Source organism: Amphiura filiformis, chromosome 16 (genome assembly GCF_039555335.1).
Source record: "Amphiura filiformis chromosome 16, Afil_fr2py, whole genome shotgun sequence".
Classification (NCBI taxonomy): Eukaryota; Metazoa; Echinodermata; class Ophiuroidea; order Amphilepidida; family Amphiuridae; genus Amphiura; species Amphiura filiformis.
In genome coordinates this window covers 32451992-32460322 of record NC_092643.1, presented here as the reverse complement: position 1 = coordinate 32460322, position 8331 = coordinate 32451992, and the positions used below count along the sequence as shown (strand labels likewise).

At 36.4% G+C, this 8331-nt stretch overlaps 1 long non-coding RNA gene across 1 annotated transcript; it reads left to right on the top strand.

Moving 5' to 3' along the window:
• The first annotated feature begins 5054 nt into the window (after positions 1–5054).
• LOC140136564 (uncharacterized) lies at positions 5055–6131 on the top strand. Its single transcript, XR_011856688.1, has 3 exons — positions 5055–5179; positions 5629–5734; positions 5916–6131. It is a non-coding gene; the product is annotated as an uncharacterized lncRNA (long non-coding RNA).
• The last annotated feature ends 2200 nt before the right edge of the window (positions 6132–8331 follow it).

Genomic DNA, 8331 nt, shown 5'->3' with positions numbered 1-8331 from the left:
AATATAATGTGAAATGACTATCAATCGATCAATCAATCAAGTTGTCAAGTTATCAACAATCAATAATAAACCGACGTAGGCCTATCATGGAATATTACTAACTAGGCCTACTAACTAATATACCAAATAAATAAAATAAATAAATAAATAAGTCAGTAAATAAATAAATAGGCATAGGCCTAAATAAATAAATAAATAAATACATAATGCAGAATGCAGTTAGTATTTTAGTTGCAAAATTCCAAACATTCTATTCACACATTCTATTATAATTTTCTGCTATACACGCAAAGGACCTGTGCCTTTAATATGTCCGCGCCTAATCAATAATGAGTCTTTCACCATGCTCACACACCATGTTAAACTATTGTATCCCTGCAAGTATTATCTACTGACCAAGTCCTAACACCTCAATGAAATGGATGCTATAACGTACCCAATCAAGCGAACATATCAAGGTCATATCAGGGCGTTATAAAGAATGGTCAAAGGTCAACGTTTCCAAAGAAGTATAGTAATAGATGTAGACACAAGCTTTCGTGCGGGAAACATAAACACATAGTCGTCAGTCGTGTGGTTTTTATGAGATTTGATACGGCGCTGAAGTCTATTGGCTGTCCCAAAATCAGTACCAGACCCGGTTTCCAGACGGCAATGTGTGTGTTGTTACAAGGAATGCAAACTCATTTTATCAATGAGTGAACCACATAGAGGAATACGACATCTATCGTGAGCCAATCTGCATTCTGTTGCCTGCAAAAGCCGACGATCAGGTAAAATTCTAAAAGCAGCGTGACTAGATATTTGCGTTAATTTCATGATACGTGTAAAACGCATTGAAAACGCCAAATTGCAGTCATAAAATATATAATATTAGTAAATCACCCAATCGAATGTTAACGTAGGTATGTGGAAAAGAACTGCAATAACAATAACAAACTATGTGCCCAAAGAGTTGTCTTTGGCATGTCGCTTTTTTGAAATATGACCAAAAATATCAAATTTTGGAAAAACGCCCCAAAATTTAAAACAAACACGAACCTTCCAAAATAAATATATATTAGCACTCGGCGGCCCAGTCACTACCTGCCGCTGTGATTTGGGGTAACTCATTGCTTCCCCTCTCCAGATACCGGAACTTCAAGGTCGCTCATACCCCAGCCCTTAAACCATTGGTAACAGGTTTCTTCTGCAATACACACAATAAGTTGACATGTTTTTGTCACGAAGCTTTGCAAGGGCCTGGCTGTGAAGAAGCATATTTCAAACGAACACATCACACACCACGGATTAACTCTATTTTTCTATCAAATCAAATTATTTTCACCGCAGGTTGCTGAAATTAGAAATGAATTGTCACACATGAAACTGAAAGATGACATGCAGCTAGACGATCAGAAGGTGGATAAATACTTCCAAGATATCGACGATTTTATCACCTGTTTAGAAACCTTACATCCACAACATTTCACATCGGCTCAAGTGGTCAGAACTAAACTTACAGAGGTACAATTTTTGTGTATACGGTTGATTTACTCCAAACAGTGTTTAAATTTAATAAACATAAATAAACTTCAATCGAGAGAGATTGTGCTAAGGGAACACTCTGTGAAAAGATTGAAAATTCCACTCTAAAATGATTGAAATTTCGCTCTTTGCAGAGTGATAATCTTACTCGTAAGGAGAAAAATATGTGATTTTCACTCTTGGTAGATTAAAATGTCAATCTTTTCGATTGACCCGAAGAGTCACTCCGAGGAGGATTCACTTTTTCACTCTTTAGAATTTAGAGAGTTTCTCCTATATCATAACTTCTGAGTGATGCTAATGACAATCCTATTACATGCACCTTTTCTCATGTCAGTTAAACTTTAGATTGTTAATATTCAAATCAGTTCATAATATAATTGATACTGCTACTCATTTAGTTTCTCGTTCCCCCTTATTTTATATCAGATACGAATGGAGCCAATCACAGCAAAGATGAGGGATGACATTAACTTTGAATTGAGACGCGACTTGGCGGATTTATCAACGAAACTTGACAACTTGGCGGATCGCTTTAGCAAGGCAGAACTCGAGAAAAGTAAGTCTTTCTTTTTTTGTTCCATATCGTGATTGAGTCACTTGTTGCTACATATATGTACAGTGGCTTGCATTTTGTTTTTTCGTATAAAATGTTTTGATTGTTTTCACAGTGAATTTGCATAAAAACAATTTAAAACAATAACAATAACAACAACAAAACAAAACAAAACAAAACAAAACAAAACAAAAAACAAAAAACAGATATGATAATAGTATAAGCACGAGAGACTAATAGATATCCCGATATGAGTTTTAATTAGCTACTTAAATGACGTGTGTCAACAGATAATAAATACATTTAGATTGTGAACAAATTCTAACTGATAATATTATCTCGCATTTCAATAATTTCAGAAGACACAAATGACAACCCACAAGATGATATCTTACGCCAATTTCAGGAAGAGCTTCGCTTCTACTATCTCAATTCTCTGTGTAAAATCCCGTTATTCCCTGGTGATTACGATTCCTGTGTCGATCTACAAGATATTTACACCAAGCTATCCTTGGAAATAAATCTTCCGCAGCCTTGCCGTCCCATAAAGATACCGCTTCCTTCCTATGAGGAGATGTTTACACGTCAAACACCTGAAGGATATCCATACACTAAATTGTTACTTTCGGCCCCAGCAGGGTTGGGTAAAACAACATTATCGGCCAAGATTGCTTATGATTGGGCAACGCAGGTGGAAGGATCGTCACTTACAGATATCACCTTGCTCTTCATACTAAATATGAGAGGCATAGACCCTACGTCAAATCTGGAAGATGTCATTCTGAGTCAAATTTTACCGGGTGATACGTCAATAACCGCAGAGCAGATTCGAAGCATGATCAAAAAGAATGAGGAAAAAGTCGTCATTATACTTGACGCTATTGATGAGTCCGACAGAGAGCTTTATCATCAACTAGGAAGATGTGGAGATGTTGTGAAGATTCTTATGGGTAGACACCTGACCACCAGCAGACTACTCGTCACTACTCGGCCATGGCGAATTGCAGAGGTAAAACGCAGGTGCCAATCAACCTTTACCCAAGTTGAACTTCAAGGATTCAACAGGAAAGATGTCAGAGAATACATCAAAAAATTCTTCAAGCAAGAAAAGAGTGTGGGCGATTCATTAATTGACCACTTGGATCAAAATCCTTTGGCTACAGAAATGGCTTCAATACCCCTCATGTCCCAATTACTTTGCACATATTGGAAACAGATTCAGGAGAAGGATCTACCACGTAAAATCGGCCAACTGTTCAGCGCGATCATCAACATAATGTATCACCATTACGTAGAGAAGAACAAAGATACCGACAGCACAGGCCTACCACAACATGACGATGATATCATGCAACTTGTTTGTGGGATCGGAAAAATGGCACTTCAAGGATTTTGGCCTCCAGAAAACCGCGTTGTATTCTCACCTGACGAAGCATCAAATTCCAACGATGTTGAGATGGCGTGCCAAATTGGATTGATTTCACGACAGGAAGCCAGTACTTCAGACGTGTTAGATCTCACAAATCGTAAACGTACAACATTGTCATTTTTCCACAAGACTTGTGGTGAGAAATGTGCGGGGGAATACTTAGCACGACTTGCTGATGAGCAACCGAAAGAATTGTCATCAAAGCTGCATATGCTGACGAACGTCGAGGAAGCACTAAGCGTTCAGCTTATATTGCAGTTTGCGAGTGGTTCAAATATCAAAGCAGCTGATATGATTATCCACAGACTAATGGATATATTTGAATCTGAATTGAAGGCATTGATGTCGAGATATTGTGATGAGGAGCTAGAATTAGAGGAAATACTACTAGTGCATGCTTTCATTGATTTGTGTTTGAGGTGCAATTATGAAGCCGGTGCTAAAGATGGGTTCAGACGTCTTATTTATGATCTCTTCTCAGAGGGCAAAGTCTACTGTTTTGGCATATCTACATTCACTGCTGTGGCACTGGGATACTACTTGTCACATTGTCAACCCGGCTTTATTAAGTCCATTGTACTGCGAGCGTCAGAAAACTCTGCTGATCGTATTGATATATCGAAAACATTAGGGCCATTAAATACTATTATGAACCAAACTCTCAAGGATACCAACAAGATTCCATTAAGTGATATGCGATCTATCTGTGGCGACTATGTGGCAAAACATCCAAATATGCATAGTAAATTTGCATCATTGGCGTCATCTTCACCTGCTTTATTGTTATCCTACATTCAGGCCTGGCAAGCATGTGAGGGATTACCTACTGCACAAGAATCCAATATCACATCCATTATAGACAGTTTGCAGCACATTCACCTAGAAGTATTCGATATTGCAGCTTTCAAAATAGGCAAAGCCAACATAGAAAATTTACTGGCGGTGATTGAGAAAGGTAACCTGTCACATCTACTGAAACTAAATGTGAGAGGAATTGGAATGAATGGTAATCAAATGGATCGATTAGCAAGAGTAATCAAGAACATGCCGCATCTGATGGCAATCGATGTAGCCAACAATGAATCCAACAGGAGTCTGTCAATTCTCACGGAATCACTGTTATCCATGCAATCGGTGCAAAGTCTCGATGTGATGGCGCTATATGCATCAGTTGGAGATATGACTGAGTTTGCTAGTAAATTCCACCAGTATGGATCACATTTGGTGAATTTGAGGATGTCTAGCAACCACACGAATGACATAGTTGCATCACTTCTTACTAAGCATCTACCTACTGCCAAGTTATTGAGGGGATTAGACATCAGTGTGAATGGGCTAAGTAAGACATGTCACAATCAGCTCCTATCAACAATGAGTCACCTGTCTCGTTTACAATGGCTGGGTATCTGCCATAGCCAATATCCAAATGACATGATAGCGAATATGGCTAATGTGATACAAACACTACCTGCCCTGGTAGACCTCACACTGGGGACAGTTGCCGTCACAACACCACAAGTCAACAGTGATACATGGCAGTATTTCAAGGCTAATCTGCAGAAGATGAGTCAACTGAAGAATCTGCATCTTCTTCATATTGCACTTGAGAAGGATGACTTCACTGACCTTGTGTTGTTATGTCGGAGAATGCAGTACAGTCGACTAACGTAAGTAGAATTTATTTTATAATATGCTGTGCAACTTTCCATTTCACAGCAAATTTCAATTGATAAATATGATAAATGGTCAATAATACCATTTCAAGTTTTTGCAGCTGCAGAGAGTCGGCAAAAACTCGACAGAAATAAAAATGAACATTTATTTTAGTGTTATTTTAGGGCAAACTTCAATAATTCATATTTTGTACTCTACACTCAATATTATATATTCACATGATTATTAAAGATATAGTAAACATTTAGCGCTCCTGGAACATTTACCTGTTTGACAAACTCTAACAGAATTGGTTTTCATGGCAATTATCCTGCATTGTAGTTTTAATTTATAATGGTCGGTATGTTACATGTTAATGACATCTCAAATACATGACTCAGTACATGATGGGTAATCTTGAATATTCATGTTACACATTCCGAAATTGATAATTTCTGTACAGGTACTTTTCAACATGCCTGCCAGAAGGAGTTAACAAGCCTGAAGATGACTTCCTCTTTTTATTTTAATCACCCCAGGGATCATGCGTGTCAACAGTGACATTTATGGTGAGATAACAATAAGTATTTTCACTGTCATGTAGTATACCAAAAATTACTTCTCTTACAACACCATGTTGTCAATTATCTTATCTCTGTTTGTTTCCTAGTATTTTGTGTTGTCATTCAACTTGTCAACCTAATCATTGTTTCTTTGATATCTTTCCATTTGACCTAAATTTAATTGCAGATAGAACTAAGCTGAACTACATGGAAGATACAACGACGCTTAGAGGTTCCACACTGCAGGGACAAAATGAAAACGACTGCATGTGATTCAACTGGAGTACATTTTCCATTCGAGCATTTTCTTCAGGTCTTTTTCATGAATTTCAAATCAGCGACAGTTAATATCCAATTTAGTTGAATTGATAGCGATGTAGATTTGCAATTTCTTCGTTCTTGACTCCCTGTCTTGACCTGTCAATAAATTACTTAGCTATTGAAACTTTATCTTAAAACCACAACAACTGGTAAAAATGTAGAGCTTACTTCCAAATTTGACCAAAAATGAATAGATTCTGACATTTGTATTTAAACCTGCTGATTCGTTAATGTATGGTTGCTGTTTCGTTAATGAATGGTTACTGATTCGTTAATGAATGGTTACTGATTCGTTAATCAATGGTTACTGATTCGCTAATGAATGGTTACTGATTCGTTAATGAATGGTTACTGATTCGTTAATGAATGGTTACTGATTCGTTAATGAATGGTTTACTGATTCGTTAATCAACGGTTACTGATTCGCTAATGAATGGTTACTGATTCGTTAAGGAATGGTTACTGATTCGCTAATGAATGGTTACTGATTCCTTAATGAATGATTACTGATTCCTTAATGAATGGTTACTGATTCCTTAATGAATGGTTACTGATTCGTTAATGAATGGTTACTGATTCGTTAATGAATGGTTACTGATTCGTTAATCAATGGTTACTGATTCGCTAATGAATGGTTACTGATTCGTTAATGAATGGTTACTGATTCGTTAATGAATGGTTACTGATTCGTTAATCAACGGTTACTGATTCGCTAATGAATGGTTACTGATTCGTTAAGGAATGGTTACTGATTCGCTAATGAATGGTTACTGATTCCTTAATGAATGATTACTGATTCCTTAATGAATGGTTACTGATTCCTTAATGAATGGTTACTGATTCGTTAATGAATGGTTACTGATTCGTTAATGAATGGTTACTGATTCGTTAATCAATGGTTACTGATTCGCTAATGAATGGTTACTGATTCGTTAATGAATGGTTACTGATTCGTTAATGAATGGTTACTGATTCGTTAATCAACGGTTACTGATTCGCTAATGAATGGTTACTGATTCGTTAATGAATGGTTACTGATTCGCTAATGAATGGTTACTGATTCCTTAATGAATGATTACTGATTCCTTAATGAATGGTTACTGATTCCTTAATACATGGTTACTGATTCCTTAATGAATAGTTACTGATTCGTTTATGAATGGTTACTGATTCGCTAATGAATGGTTACTGATTGGTTAATGAATGGTTACTGATTGGTTAATGAATGGTTACTGATTCGTTAATGAATGGTTACTGATTCGTTAATGAATGGTGACTGATTCGCTAATGGATGGTTACTGATTCGTTAATGAATGGTTACTGATTCGTTAATGAATGGTTACTGATTCGTTAATGAATGGTTACTGATTCGTTAATCAACGGTTACTGATTCGCTAATGAATGGTTACTGATTCGTTAAGGAATGGTTACTGATTCGCTAATGAATGGTTACTGATTCCTTAATGAATGATTACTGATTCCTTAATGAATGGTTACTGATTCCTTAATGAATGGTTACTGATTCGTTAATGAATGGTTACTGATTCGTTAATGAATGGTTACTGATTCGTTAATCAATGGTTACTGATTCGCTAATGAATGGTTACTGATTCGTTAATGAATGGTTACTGATTCGTTAATGAATGGTTACTGATTCGTTAATCAACGGTTACTGATTCGCTAATGAATGGTTACTGATTCGTTAAGGAATGGTTACTGATTCGCTAATGAATGGTTACTGATTCCTTAATGAATGATTACTGATTCCTTAATGAATGGTTACTGATTCCTTAATGAATGGTTACTGATTCGTTAATGAATGGTTACTGATTCGTTAATGAATGGTTACTGATTCGTTAATCAATGGTTACTGATTCGCTAATGAATGGTTACTGATTCGTTAATGAATGGTTACTGATTCGTTAATGAATGGTTACTGATTCGTTAATCAACGGTTACTGATTCGCTAATGAATGGTTACTGATTCGTTAATGAATGGTTACTGATTCGCTAATGAATGGTTACTGATTCCTTAATGAATGATTACTGATTCCTTAATGAATGGTTACTGATTCCTTAATACATGGTTACTGATTCCTTAATGAATAGTTACTGATTCGTTTATGAATGGTTACTGATTCGCTAATGAATGGTTACTGATTGGTTAATGAATGGTTACTGATTGGTTAATGAATGGTTACTGATTCGTTAATGAATGGTTACTGATTCGTTAATGAATGGTGACTGATTCGCTAATGGATGGTTACTGATTCGTTAATGAA